The 15742-nt window shown below is 43.7% G+C and overlaps 1 pseudogene; it reads right to left on the bottom strand.

The window, feature by feature from the left end:
• The window catches only part of LOC135560303 (zinc finger protein 502-like), a 55744-nt pseudogene that overhangs the window by 18743 nt on the left and 21259 nt on the right, over window positions 1-15742 (bottom strand).

The raw sequence follows: 15742 nt of genomic DNA, 5'->3' as shown, positions 1-15742 counted from the left end.
CCATCCATCCTTTCACCCACTCAGAAGAGCTCTCCTGATGTACCTTCCAGCCATCCATCCTTTCACCCACTCAGAAGAGCTCTCCTGATGTACCTTCCAGCCATCCATCCTTTCACCCACTCAGAAGAGCTCATTTCTGTAAGTACATAGATGGACAGTTGAAGTCGGAAGTTAACATACACCTTAGCCAAATTAATTTAAACTCAGTTTCTCACAATTCCTGACACTTAATCCTAGTAAATATTCTTTGTCTTAGGTCAGTTAGGATGACCACTTTATTTTAAGAATGTGAAATGTCAAAATAATAGTAGAGAGAATTATTTATTTAAGATTTTATATTATTCATCACATTCCCAGTGGGTCAGAAGTTTACATGCACTCAATTAGTATTTGGTAGCATTGCCTTTAAATTGTTTAACTTGGGTCAAACGTTTAGGGTAACCTTCCAAAAGCTTCCCACAATAAATGGGGTGCATTTTGGCCCATTCCTCCTGACAGAGCTGGTGTAACTGAGTCAGGTTTATAGGCCTCCTTGCTCGCACACACATTTTCAGTTCTGCCCACAAATGTTCTATAGGATTGAGGTCAAGGCTTTGTGATGGCCACTCCAATACCTTGACTTTGTTGTCCTTAAGCCATTTTGCCACAACTTTGGAAGTATACTTGGGGTCATTGTCCATTTGGAAGACCCATTTGTGACCAAGCTTTAACTTCCTGGCAGATGTTGCTTCAATATATCCACATAATTTTCCATCCTCATCATGTCATCTATGTTGTGAAGTGCACCAGTCCTCCTGCAGCAAAGCACCCCCACAACATGATGCTGCCACCCCCGTGCTTCACGGTTGGGATGGTGTTCTCCGGCTTGCAAGACCCCCCCTTTTTCCCCCTCCAAACATAACGATGGTCATTATGGCCAAACAGTTCTATTTTTGTTTCATCAGACCAGAGGACATTTCCCCAAAAAGTACAATCTTTGTCCCCATGTGCAGTTGCAAACCGTAGTCTGGCTCTTTTATGGTGGTTTTGGAGCAGTGGCTTTTTCCTTGCTGAGCGGCCTTTCAGGTTATGTCGCTATAGGACTCGCTTTACTGTGTATATAGATACTTTTGTACCTGTTTCCTACAGCATCTTCACAAGGTCTTTTGCTGTTCTGGGATTGATTTGCACCAAAGTAATTAGCCAATCGTTCATCACTAGGAGACAGAAAGCGTCTCCTTCCTGAGAAGTATGACGGCTGTGTGGTCTCATGGTGTTTATACTTGCATACTATTGTTTGTACAGATGAACGTGGTACCTTCAGGCGTTTAGAAATTGCCCCCAATGATGAACCAGACTTGTGGAGGTCTACAATGTTTTTCCTGAGGTCTTGGCTGATTTCTTTTGATTTTCCCAATCATGTCAAGCAAAGAGGCACTGAGTTTGAAGGTAAGGCCTTGAAATACATCCACAGGTACACCTCCAATTGACTCAAATGATGTCAATTAGCCAATCAGAAGCTTCTAAAGCAATGACATCATTTTCTGTATGTTTCCAAGCTGTTTAAAGGCACAGTCAACTTAGTGTATGTAAACTTCTGACCCACTGGAATGGTGATACAGTGAATTACAAATGAAATAATCTGTCTGTAACTTGTGTCATGCACAAAGTAGATGTCCTAACCGACTTGCCAAAACTATAGTTTGTTAACAAGACATTGTGGAGTGGTTGAAAAACGAGTTTTAATGACCTCAACTTTAAGTGTCTGTAAACTTCCGACTTCAACTGTATATTTATGTTTATTTATTTCTCCCTTTTGTACTTTAACTATTTGCACAACACAACAACACTGTATATAGACATAATATGATATTTGTAATGTCTTTATTCTTTTGGAACTTCCGTGATTGTAATATTTACTGTTGACTCTTTATTGTGTTATAGTGAATGTCCACTAGTGGCCAACAGAATTAAAACCTGTTCATTAATACTTTTCATTCAGATAAAAATGTTGCTTTAATCATTACAATCAGCACCTGTATTTTCTCTCTAACATGAACACTGTGACTCATCAGAACACTGACTCATCAGAACACTGACTCATCAGAACACTGTGACTCATCAGAACACTGTGACTCATCAGAACACTGTGACTCATCAGAACACTGTGACTCATCAGAACACTGTGACTCATCAGAACACTGTGACTCATCAGAACACTGTGACTCATCAGAACACTGTGACTCATCAGAACACTGTGACTCATCAGAACACTGTGTTCTCTCTCTAACATGGTGGAATAACACCTGTGTTCTCTCTCTAACATGGTGGAATAACACCTGTGTTCTCTCTCTAACATGGTGGAATAACACCTGTGTTCTCTCTCTAACATGGTGGAATAACACCTGTGTTCTCTCTCTAACATGGTGGAATAACACCTGTGTTCTCTCTCTAACATGGTGGAATAACACCTGTGTTCTCTCTCTAACATGGTGGAATAACACCTGTGTTCTCTCTCTAACATGGTGGAATAACACCTGTGTTCTCTCTCTAACATGGTGGAATAACACCTGTGTTTTCTCTCTAACATGGTGGAATAACACCTGTGTTCTCTCTCTAACATGGTGGAATAACACCTGTGTTCTCTCTCTAACATGGTGGAATAACACCTGTGTTCTCTCTCTAACATGGTGGAATAACACCTGTGTCTTTCTCTCTAACATGGTGGAATAACACCTCTCTCTAACATGGTGGAATAACACCTGTGTTCTCTCTCTAACATGGTGGAATAAACATGGTGGAATAACACCTGTGTTCTCTCTCTAACATGGTGGAATAACACCTGTGTTCTCTCTCTAACATGGTGGAATAACACCTGTGTTCTCTCTCTAACATGGTGGAATAACACCTGTGTTCTCTCTCTAACATGGTGGAATAACACCTGTGTTCTCTCTCTAACATGGTGGAATAACACCTGTGTTCTCTCTCTAACATGGTGGAATAACACCTAACATGGTGGAAATAACACCTGTGTTCTCTCTCTAACATGGTGGAATAACACCTGTGTTCTCTCTCTAACATGGTGGAATAACACCTGTGTTCTCTCTCTAACATGGTGGAATAACACCTGTGTTCTCTCTCTAACATGGTGGAATAACACCTGTGTTCTCTCTCTAACATGGTGGAATAACACCTGTGTTCTCTCTCTAACATGGTGGAATAACACCTGTAACACCTGTTTCTCTCTAACATGGTGGAATAACACCTGTGTTTTCTCTCTAACATGGTGGAATAACACCTGTGTTTTCTGGTGGAATAACTCTAACATGGTGGAATAACACCTGTGTTCTCTCTCTAACATGGTGGAATAACACCTGTGTTTTCTCTCTAACATGGTGGAATAACACCTGTGTTTTCTCTCTAACATGGTGGAATAACACCTGTGTTTTCTCTCTAACATGGTGGAATAACACCTGTGTTCTCTCTCTAACATGGTGGAATAACACCTGTGTTCTCTCATGGTGGAATAACTAACATGGTGGAATAACACCTGTGTTTTCTCTCTGGTGGACATGGTGGAATAACACCTGGTGGAATAACACCTGTGTTTCTCTCTAACATGGTGGAATAACACCTGTGTTTTCTCTCTAACATGGTGGAATAACACCTGTGTTTTCTCTCTAACATGGTGGAATAACACCTGTGTTCTCTCTCTAACATGGTTTTCTCTCTAACATGGAATAACACCTGTGTTTTCTCTCTAACATGGTGGAATAACACCTGTGTTTTCTCTCTAACATGGTGGAATAACACCTGTGTTTTCTCTCTAACATGGTGGAATAACACCTGTGTTCTCTCTCTAACATGGTGGAATAACACCTGTGGTGGAATAACACCTGTTTTCTCTCTAACATGGTGGAATAACACCTGTGTTCTCTCTCTAACATGGTGGAATAACACCTGTGTTCTCTCTCTAACATGGTGGAATAACACCTGTGTTCTCTCTCTAACATGGTGGAATAACACCTGTGTTCTCTCTCTAACATGGTGGAATAACACCTGTGTTTTCTCTCTAACATGGTGGAATAACACCTGTGTTCTCTCTCTAACATGGTGGAATAACACCTGTGTTTTCTCTCTAACATGGTGGAATAACACCTGTGTTTTCTCTCTAACATGGTGGAATAACACCTGTGTTTTCTCTCTAACATGGTGGAATAACACCTGTGTTCTCTCTCATGGTGGAATAACACCTGGTGGAATAACACCTGTGTTTTCTCTCTAACATGGTGGAATAACACCTGTGGTGGAATAACACCTGGTGGAATTTTCCTCTCTAACATGGTGGAATAACACCTGTGTTTCTCTCTAACATGGTGGAATAACACCTGTGTTTTCTAACATGGTGGAATAACACCTGTTTTCTCTCTAACATGGTGGAATAACACCTGTGTTCTCTAATAACACCTGTGTTCTCTCTCTAACATGTGGAATAACACCTGTGTTCTCTAACATCTCTCTAACATGGTGGAATAACACCTGTGTTCTCTCTCTAACATGGTGGAATAACACCTGTGTTCTCTCTCTAACATGGTGGAATAACACCTGTGTTTCCTGTGTGGAATAACACCTGTGTTCTCTCTAACATGGTGGAATAACACCTGTGTTTTCTCTAACATGGTGGAATAACACCTGTGTTCTCTCTCTAACATGGTGGAATAACACCTGTGTTTCTCTCTAACATGGTGGAATAACACCTGTGTTTTCACCTGTGTTCTCTCTCTAACATGGTGGAATAACACCTGTGTTCTCTCTCTAACATGGTGGAATAACACCTGTGTTTTCTCTCTAACATGGTGGAATAACACCTGTGTTCTCTCTCTAACATGGTGGAATAACACCTGTGTTCTCTCTCTAACATGGTGGAATAACACCTGTGTTCTCTCTCTAACATGGTGGAATAACACCTGTGTTTTCTCTAACATGGTGGAATAACACCTAAACATGGTGGAATAACACCTGTGTTTCTCTCTAACATGGTGGAATAACACCTGTGTTTTCTCTCTAACATGGTGGAATAATAACACCTGTGTTCTCTCTCTAACATGGTGGAATAACACCTGTGTTCTCTCTCTAACATGGTGGAATAACACCTGTGTTCTCTCATGGTGGAACATGGTGGAATAACACCTGTGTTCTCTCTCTAACATGGTGGAATAACACCTGTGTTCTCTCTCTAACATGGTGGAATAACACCTGTGTTCTCTCTCTAACATGGTGGAATAACACCTGTGTTCTCTCTCTAACATGGTGGAATAATACCTGTGTTCTCTCTCTAACATGGTGGAATAACACCTGTGTTTTCTCTCTAACATAGTGGAATAACACCTGTGTTTTCTCTCTAACATGGTGGAATAACACCTGTGTTCTCTCTCTAGCATAGTGGAATAACACCTGTGTTCTCTCTCTAACATAGTGGAATAACACCTGTGTTCTCTCTCTAACATGGTGGAATAACACCTGTATTTTCTCTCTAACATAGTGGAATAACACCTGTATTTTCTCTAACATAGTGGAATAACACCTGTATTTTCTCTCTAACATAGTGGAATAACACCTGTATTTTCTCTAACATAGTGGAATAACACCTGTATTTTCTCTAACATAGTGGAATAACACCTGTATTTTCTCTCTAACATAGTGGAATAACACCTGTATTTTCTCTCTAACATAGTGGAATAACACCTGTATTTTCTCTCTAACATAGTGGAATAACACCTGTATTTTCTCTCTAACAGTGGAATAACACCTGTATTTTCTCTCTAACATAGTGGAATAACACCTGTATTTTCTCTCTAACATAGTGGAATAACACCTGTATTTTCTCTCTAACATAGTGGAATAACACCTGTGTTTTCTCTCTAACATGGTGGAATAACACTTGTGTTTTCTCTAACATAGTGGAATAACACCTGCGTTTTCTCTAACATAGTGGAATAACACCTGTGTTTTCTCTCTAACATAGTGGAATAACACCTGTGTTTTCTCTAACATAGTGGAATAACACCTGTATTTTCTCTCTAACATGGTGGAATAACACTGATGGGAATATTCAAGAGGTTGTGAATGTTCTTCGTGTTCACAACATCATCCCATCTTTAGCTTGGAGACTAGAACACAAATTAACTCAATGAAACCAAAACAACTACGTTTCTCAGGGTTTTCAAGGTCAGAATCAAGAAATACACTACAATATTCATCCAATTTACATTTTAAAATATCTAAATCATGTCATTAATAACATCTAAGGGTTCTAACATGTATCCAATCTATCAAAGTGTAGAATCAAAACAAAAAACAAAAACATTTTAAAATTATAATCTGATTTTAGACATAATCATGTATCTAGAGAAAAAAACTCAAACAGGCCTATTGTTGATTAAGATTACATATAAACAATGTGATTTAATGCATAAAACAACAGTCAGAACACTGTGAGTCATCAGAACACAGTCAAACATCAGTCAGAACACAGTGACTCATCAGAACACTGTGACTCATCAGAACACAGTGACTCATCAGAACACAGTGACTCATCAGAACACAGTGACTCATCAGAACACAGCCTGGGAATGGGAACATGAGTAAGGCTTCACTCAAGAGTGCATTGTCTTCTTATGTTTGTTCAGGCTCCCTAAATGGGAAAAATCCTTTCCACACAGGGAGCAATGATAAGGTTTCTCCCCAGTGTGTGTCCTTTCATGTGATTTCAGTTCCTGTGATCGTGAAAATCTCTTTCCACAATGGGGACAGGGGTAAGGCTTTTCTCCTGTGTGTGTCCTCTCATGTGATTTTAGGTCCTGTGATCGTGAAAATGTCTTTCCGCAATGGGCACAGTGGTAAGGCTTTTCTCCTGTGTGTATTCTATTATGTTTGTTCAGGCTCCCTAACAGCGAAAAACTCTTTTTACACTGGGAGCAGTGGTATGGTTTCTCACCTGTGTGTGTCCTCTCATGAGATTTTAGTTCCTGTGGTCGTGAAAATCTCTTTTCACATAGGGCACAGGGGTAAGGCGTTTCTCCTGTGTGTATTCTCTTATGAGTGTTCAGGCTCGCTAACTGCGTAAAACTTTTTTCACACTGGGAGCAGTGGTATGGTTTCTCACCTGTGTGTGTCCTCTCATGAGATTTTAGTTGCTGTGCTCGTGTAAATCTCTTTCCACAATGGGAACATTGGAAAGGCTTTTCTCCTGTGTGTTTCCTTTCATGCTCTTTTAGGTTACCTAACAACCTAAAACTCTGTCCACAATGGGAACAGTGGTAAGGCTTTTCTCCTGTGTGCATTCTATTGTGTTTGTTCAGGCTCCATAAATGACTAAAACACTTTCCACACTGGGAACAGAGATACGTTTTCTCCCTTGTGTGTGTCCTCTGATGCATTTTTAGGTTCTGTGATCGGGAGAATCTCTTTCCACACTGGGAACATTGGAAAGGCTTTTCTTCGGTGTGTTTCCTTTCATGCTCTTTTTGGTAAGCTAACTGGGCAAAACTTTTTCCACACACGGAGCAAGGGTAAGGTTTCTCCCCTGTGTGCGTCCTCTCATGCTCCTTCAGCTTATCCAACAACCTAAAATTCTTTCCACAATGGGAACAGTGGTAAGGCTTTTCTCCTGTGTGTATTCTACTATGTTTTTTTAGGTTCTGTGATCGTGAAAATCTCTTTCCACACTGGGAGCAGTGGAAAGGTTTTCCTCCTGTGTGTTTTCTCTCATGCTTTTTTAGGTTCAATGACAACTTGAAACTCTTATTACACTTGGAGCAGTCGTGTCGTCTCACTGGTTTGGGAGTCTCTGGGTCTGTTTCCTCTGAAGGACTCTTACTGCTGTCAGAGTGACAGTCTGGTCTCTCTCCTGCCAAAGACAGAGTATTTGGTTAAACAGAGAGACCTGGATGAAACCTCCACATGATAAAACTGTCTTCCTATGAGGTTTAATCTCGACTAGATCCTTCATTATAAAACAGTACACTTGGAACATGAATGCCGATTGGTTAATAGCCACTAGTTATTCACAATACTAACCGGGTAATGGCCGTTAACCCATTATTTACCATTATAGTAACAACCCAACAATGAACCACTAGCTGTCACTATAGCAAGTAAATGTTGGAAACAAACATTCTAGCCCCATCTTAACGCCCTATGTACCATTCTAGCCCCATATTAACCCCTATGTACCATTCTAGCCCCATCTTAACGCCCTATGTACCATTCTATCCCCATATTAACCCCTTATGTACCATTCTAGCACCATATTAACCCCTTATGTACCATTCTAGAGCCATATTAACCCCTTATGTACCATTCTAGCCCCATCTTAACCCCTTATGTACCATTCTAGCCCCATATTAACCCATTATGTACCATTCTAACCCCATATTAACCCCTTATGTACCATTCTAGCCCCATATTAACGCCCTATGTACCATTCTAGCCCCATCTTAACGCCCTATGTACCATTCTAGCCCCATATTAACCCCTTATGTACCATTCTAGCCCCATATTAACCCCTTATGTACCATTCTAGCCCCATATTAACCCCTTATGTACCATTCTAGCCCCATATGAACCCCTTATGTACCATTCTAGCCCCATCTTAACGCCCTATGTACCATTCTAGCCCCATATTAACCCCTTATGTACCATTCTAGCCCCATCTTAACCCTTTATGTACCATTTTAGCCCCATCTTAACCCCTTATGCACCATTCTAACCCCATCTTAACTAGTTGCTCCTACCCTCTACTTTTTTGAACATTTTGTTAAAAATCGCGCAACATTTCAGCGCCCTGCTACTCATGCCAGGAATATAGTACGTTCATATGGTTAGAATGTGTGGATAGGAAACCCTCGGACGTTTTTAAAACTGGTTAAATCACGACTGTGGCTATTACATAACGTGCGTTACATCGGAAAGTGCAGGAAAACCTGATCACAGAAAATGGAAATAAATATCCTTGCGCCACTTCCAGCAATTGTTAACAGTGAGCCGAATTAGATAAGACTGAGCATTCAACTCCCACAGCATCCCCATGTTGTCTAGAGTCTTGTGAATTGAATCATCTTTGATTCTTGGTTGAACCGAAACAGGGGCACCACTTACCTCCGGTCTCCGCCCAGATCATTCCGGAAGAGCTCTCTCGTGAAATTTTTTCCAAGACGACAGATAATGATTTTTACATCGCCTATGGATGATTTTTATTGCTTATTAACGTTTACTAATACCTAAAGTAGCATTACAAACGTATTTCGAAGTGTTTTGTGAAAGTTTATCGTCTACTTTTTGAATTTTAAAAAATGACGTTACGTTGTGAAATCGCTGTTTTTTTCGTTTATCACACAGTCTACATATAACGATATCTTGGCTTTATATGGCCCGATTTAATCGAAATAAAGACCCAATAGTGTTTATGGGACATCTAGGAGTGCCAACAAAGAAGATGGTGAAAGGTAATGACTGTTTTCTATTTTATTGTGCGGTTTGTGTAACGCCGAAATGCTAATTATTTTGTTTACGTCCCCTGCTGTGCTTTTGTGTTGTAGTGTATTGGTGCATGCTATCAGATAATAGCTTCTCATGCTGTCGCCGAAAAGCATTTTAAAAATCTGACTTGTTGCCTGGATTCACAACGAGTGTAGCTTTAATTTGATACCCTGCATGTGTATTTTAATGAACTTTTGAGTTTTAACTAATACTATTAGCATTTAGCGTAGCGCATTTGCATTTCCAGAGCTCTAGTTGGGACGCAAGCGTCCCAAGTAGAGGCAAGAGGTTAACGCCCTATGTACCATTCTAGTAGCAAACCAACAATTACCACTATCTTTTCATTATAGCAGGTAAAGGGAGATTACATATGAATAAATACATATTTTCCATACATTTCTATTGAATGATAAATCACCAGAATACGTTCTATACATATTGTCTGTACATACAAAATGCAGAGGTCAGATAGCAAGGTTCAGAACAAGTCCCTTCTGTTACAAACCAAATGCTGGACTAGAAACATGGGGTAATAATGTTGAGTTTCTTTTTTCCAGTGGAGATTAGTTGATGAATTGCCTGGCAGGGCTGTGGGACAGTGGAGATTAGTTGATGAATTGCCTGGCTGGGCTGTGGAACAGTGGAGATTAGTTTATGAATTGCCTGGCTGGGCTGTGGGACAGTGGAGATTAGTTTATACATTGTCTGGCTGGGCTGTGGGACAGTGGGGATTAGTTTATGAATTTCCTGGCTGGGCTGTGGGACAGTGGGGATTAGTTTATGAATTGCCTGGCTGGGCTGTGGAACAGTGGAGATTAGTTTATGAATTGCCTGGCTGGGCTGTGGGAGAGTGGAGATTAGTTTATAAATTGCCTGGCTGGGCTGTGGGAGAGTGGAGATTAGTTTATGAATTGCCTGGCTGGGCTGTGGGACAGTGGAGATTAGTTTATACATTGCCAGGCTGGGCTGTGGGACAGTGGAGATGAGTTGATGAGCATAGCTCAGCACAGTAGAGGAGAGTATAGTTCAGCACAGTAGAGGAGAGTTTAGCTCAGCACAGTAGAGGAGAGTATAGTTCAGCACAGTAGAGGAGAGTATAGCTCAGCACAGTAGAGGAGAGTATAGCTCAGCACAGTAGAGGAGAGTATAGCTCAGCACAGTAGAGGAGAGTATAGCTCAGCACAGTAGAGGAGAGTATAGCTCAGCACAGTAGAGGAGAGTATAGCTCAGCACAGTAGAGTAGAGTATAGCTCGGTACAGTAGAGTATAGCTCAGTAGAGTATAGCTCAGTAGAGTAGAGTATAGCTCAGTATAGTATAGCTCGGTACAGTATAGTATAGCTCGGTACAGTAGAGTATAGCTCGGTACAGTAGAGTATGGTACAGTAGAGTATAGCTCAGTAGAGTATAGCTCAGTAGAGTAGAGTATAGCGCAGTACAGTAGAGTATAGCTCGGTACAGTAGAGTATAGCTCAGGATAGTATAGCTCAGTAGAGTAGAGTATAGCTCAGTAAAGTAGAGTATAGCTCAGTACAGTAGAGTATAGCTCAGTACAGTAGAGTAGAGTATAGCTCGGTACAGTAGAGTATAGCTCAGTAGAGTATAGCTCAGTAGAGTAGAGTATAGCTCAGTACAGTATAGCTCGGTACAGTAGAGTATAGCTCAGTAGAGTATAGCTCAGGATAGTATAGCTCAAGATAGTATAGCTCAGTAAAGTAGAGTATAGCTCAGTACAGTAGAGTATAGCTCAGTACAGTAGAGTATAGCTCGGTTCAGTAGAGTATAGCTCAGGATAGTATAGCTCAGTAGAGTAGAGTATAGCTCAGCACAGTAGAGTAGAGTATAGCTCAGTACAATACAGTAGAGTATAGCTCAGTACAGTAGAGTATAGCTCAGTACAATACAGTAAAGTATAGCTCAGTACAGTAGAGTAGAGTATAGCTCAGTACAGTACAGTAAATGGATGGACAGACCAGTGAGCTGCCAGTCACTATGGACAGACCAGTGAGCTACCAGTCACTATGGACAGACCAGTCACTATGGACAGACCAGTGAGCTGCCAGTCACTATGGACAGACCAGTCACTATGGACAGACCAGTCACTATGGACAGACCAGTGAGCTGCCAGTCACTATGGACAGACCAGTCACTATGGACAGACCAGTCACTATGGACAGACCAGTGAGCTGCCAGTCACTATGGACAGACCAGTGAGCTGCCAGTCACTATGGACAAACCAGTGAGCTGCCAGTCACTATGGACAAACCAGTGAGCTGCCAGTCACTATGGACAAACCAGTGAGCTGCCAGTCACTATGGACAGACCAGTCACTATGGACAGACCAGTGAGCTGATAGTCACTATGGACAGACCAGTGAGCTGATAGTCACTATGGACAGACCAGTGAGCTGATAGTCACTATGGACAGACCAGTGAGCTGCCAGTCACTATGGACAGACCAGTCACTATGGACAGACCAGTGAGCTGCCAGTCACTATGGACAGACAAGTCACTATGGACAGACCAGTCACTATGGACAAACCAGTGAGCTGCCAGTCACTATGGACAGACCAGTGAGCTGCCAGTCACTATGGACAGACCAGTGAGCTGATAGTCACTATGGACAGACCAGTGAGCTGATAGTCACTATGGACAGACCAGTGAGCTGCCAGTCACTATGGACAGACCAGTCACTATGGACAGACCAGTCACTATGGACAGACCAGTGAGCTGCCAGTCACTATGGACAGACAAGTCACTATGGACAGACCAGTCACTATGGACAGACCAGTGAGCTGCCAGTCACTATGGAAAGACCAGTGAGCTGATAGTCACTATGGACAGACCATTTACATTTACATTTAAGTCATTTAGCAGACGCTCTTATCCAGAGTGACTTCCAAATTGACCAGTGAGCTGATAGTCACTATGGACAGACCAGTGAGCTGCAAGTCACTATGGACAGACCAGTCACTATGGACAGACCAGTCACTATGGACAGACCAGTGAGCTGCCAGTCACTATGGACAGACCAGTGAGCTGATAGTCACTATGGACAGACCAGTGAGCTGATAGTCACTATGGACAGACCAGTGAGCTGATAGTCACTATGGACAGACCAGTGAGCTGATAGTCACTATGGACAGACCAGTGAGCTGATAGTCACTATGGACAGACCAGTGAACTGCCAGTCACTATGGACAGACCAGTCACTATGGACAGACCAGTCACTATGGACAGACCAGTCACTATGGACAGACCAGTGAGCTGCCAGTCACTATGGAAAGACCAGTGAGCTGCCAGTCACTATGGACAGACCAGTGAGCTGCCAGTCACTATGGACAGACCAGTGAGCTGCCAGTCACTATGGGCAGACCAGTGAGCTGCCAATCACTATGGGCAGACCAGTGAGCTGCCAGTCACTATGGGCAGACCAGTGAGCTGCCAGTCACTATGGACAGACCAGTGAGCTGCCAGTGACTATGGACAGACCAGTGAGCTGCCAGTCACTATGGACAGACCAGTCACTATGGACAGACCAGTGAGCTGCCAGTCACTATGGACAGACCAGTGAGCTGCCAGTCACTATGGACAGACCAGTCACTATGGACAGAACAGTGAGCTGCCAGTCACTATGGACAGACCAGTCACTATGGACAGACCAGTGAGCTGCCAGTCACTATGGACAGACCAGTGAGCTGCCAGTCACTATGGACAAACCAGTGAGCTGCCAGTCACTATGGACAAACCAGTGAGCTGCCAGTCACTATGGACAGACCAGTGAGCTGATAGTCACTATGGACAGACCAGTGAGCTGATAGTCACTATGGACAGACCAGTCACTATGGACAGACCAGTCACTATGGACAGACCAGTGAGCTGCCAGTCACTATGGACAGACAAGTCACTATGGACAGACCAGTCACTATGGACAAACCAGTGAGCTGCCAGTCACTATGGACAGACCAGTGAGCTGATAGTCACTATGGACAGACCAGTGAGCTGATAGTCACTATGGACAGACCAGTGAGCTGATAGTCACTATGGACAGACCAGTGAGCTGCCAGTCACTATGGACAGACCAGTGAGCTGCCAGTCACTATGGACAGACCAGTCACTATGGACAGACCAGTCACTATGGACAGACCAGTGAGCTGCCAGTCACTATGGACAGACCAGTGAGCTGATAGTCACTATGGACAGACCAGTGAGCTGATAGTCACTATGGACAGACCAGTGAGGACAGACCAGTGCCAGTCACTATGGCAGACCAGTCACTATGGACAGACCAGTCACTATGGACAGACCAGTGAGCTGCCAGTCACTGGACAGACAAGTGGACAGACCAGTCACTATGGACAGACCAGTGAGCTGCCAGTCACTATGGACAGACCAGTGAGCTGCCAGTCACTATGGACAGACCAGTGAGCTGCCAGTCACTATGGACAGACCAGTGAGCTGCCAGTCACTATGGACAGACCAGTGAGCTGCCAGTCACTATGGGCAGACCAGTGAGCTGCCAGTCACTATGGGCAGACCAGTGAGCTATGGACAGACCAGTCACTATGGACAGACCAGTGAGCTGCAGTCACTATGGACAGACCAGTCACTATGGACAGACCAGTCACTATGGACAGACCAGTGAGCTGCCAGTCACTATGGACAGACCAGTGAGCTGCCAGTCACTATGGACAGACCAGTGAGCTGCCAGTCACTATGGACAGACCAGTCACTAGGACAGAACAGTCACTGCCAGACCAGTCACTATGGACAGACCAGTGAGCTGCCAGTCACTATGGACAGACCAGTGAGCTGCCAGTCACTATGGACAAACCAGTGAGCTGCCAGTCACTATGGACAGACCATTTACATTTAAGTCATTTAGCAGACGCTCTTATCCAGAGTGACTTCCAAATTGACCAGTGAGCTGATAGTCACTATGGACAGACCAGTGAGCTGCAAGTCACTATGGACAGACCAGTCACTATGGACAGACCAGTGAGCTGCCAGTCACTATGGACAGACCAGTGAGCTGATAGTCACTATGGACAGACCAGTGAGCTGATAGTCACTATGGACAGACCAGTGAGCTGATAGTCACTATGGACAGACCAGTGAGCTGATAGTCACTATGGACAGACCAGTGAGCTGATAGTCACTATGGACAGACCAGTGAGCTGCCAGTCACTATGGACAGACCAGTCACTATGGACAGACCAGTCACTATGGACAGACCAGTGAGCTGCCAGTCACTATGGAAAGACCAGTGAGCTGCCAGTCACTATGGACAGACCAGTGAGCTGCCAGTCACTATGGACAGACCAGTGAGCTGCCAGTCACTATGGGCAGACCAGTGAGCTGCCAGTCACTATGGGCAGACCAGTGAGCTGCCAGTCACTATGGACAGACCAGTCACTATGGACAGACCAGTCACCATGGACAGACCAGTAAGCTGCCAGTCACTATGGACAGACCAGTGAGCTGATAGTCACTATGGACAGACCAGTGAGCTGATAGTCACTATGGACAGACCAGTGAGCTGATAGTCACTATGGACAGACCAGTGAGCTGCCAGTCACTATGGACAGACCAGTCACTATGGACAGACCAGTCACTATGGACAGACCAGTGAGCTGCCAGTCACTATGGACAGACAAGTCACTATGGACAGACCAGTCACTATGGACAGACCAGTGAGCTGCCAGTCACTATGGAAAGACCAGTGAGCTGCCAGTCACTATGGACAGACCAGTGAGCTGCCAGTCACTATGGACAGACCAGTGAGCTGCCAGTCACTATGGACAGACCAGTGAGCTGCCAGTCACTATGGGCAGACCAGTGAGCTGCCAGTCACTATGGGCAGACCAGTGAGCTGCCAGTCACTATGGACAGACCAGTCACTATGGACAGACCAGTCACTATGGACAGACCAGTGAGCTGCCAGTCACTATGGACAGACCAGTGAGCTGCCAGTGACTATGGACAGACCAGTGAGCTGCCAGTCACTATGGACAGACCAGTCACTATGGACAGAACAGTGAGCTGCCAGTCACTATGGACAGACCAGTCACTATGGACAGACCAGTGAGCTGCCAGTCACTATGGACAGACCAGTGAGCTGCCAGTCACTATGGACAAACCAGTGAGCTGCCAGTCACTATGGACAGACCATTTACATTTACATTTAAGTCATTTAGCAGACGCTCTTATCCAGAGTGACTTCCA

The sequence above is a fragment of the Oncorhynchus nerka genome, linkage group LG15 (assembly GCF_034236695.1).
Source record: "Oncorhynchus nerka isolate Pitt River linkage group LG15, Oner_Uvic_2.0, whole genome shotgun sequence".
NCBI lineage: Eukaryota > Metazoa > Chordata > Actinopteri > Salmoniformes > Salmonidae > Oncorhynchus > Oncorhynchus nerka.
Note: the sequence above shows the minus strand (reverse complement) of the source record. Positions and strands in the feature narration are given on the sequence as shown.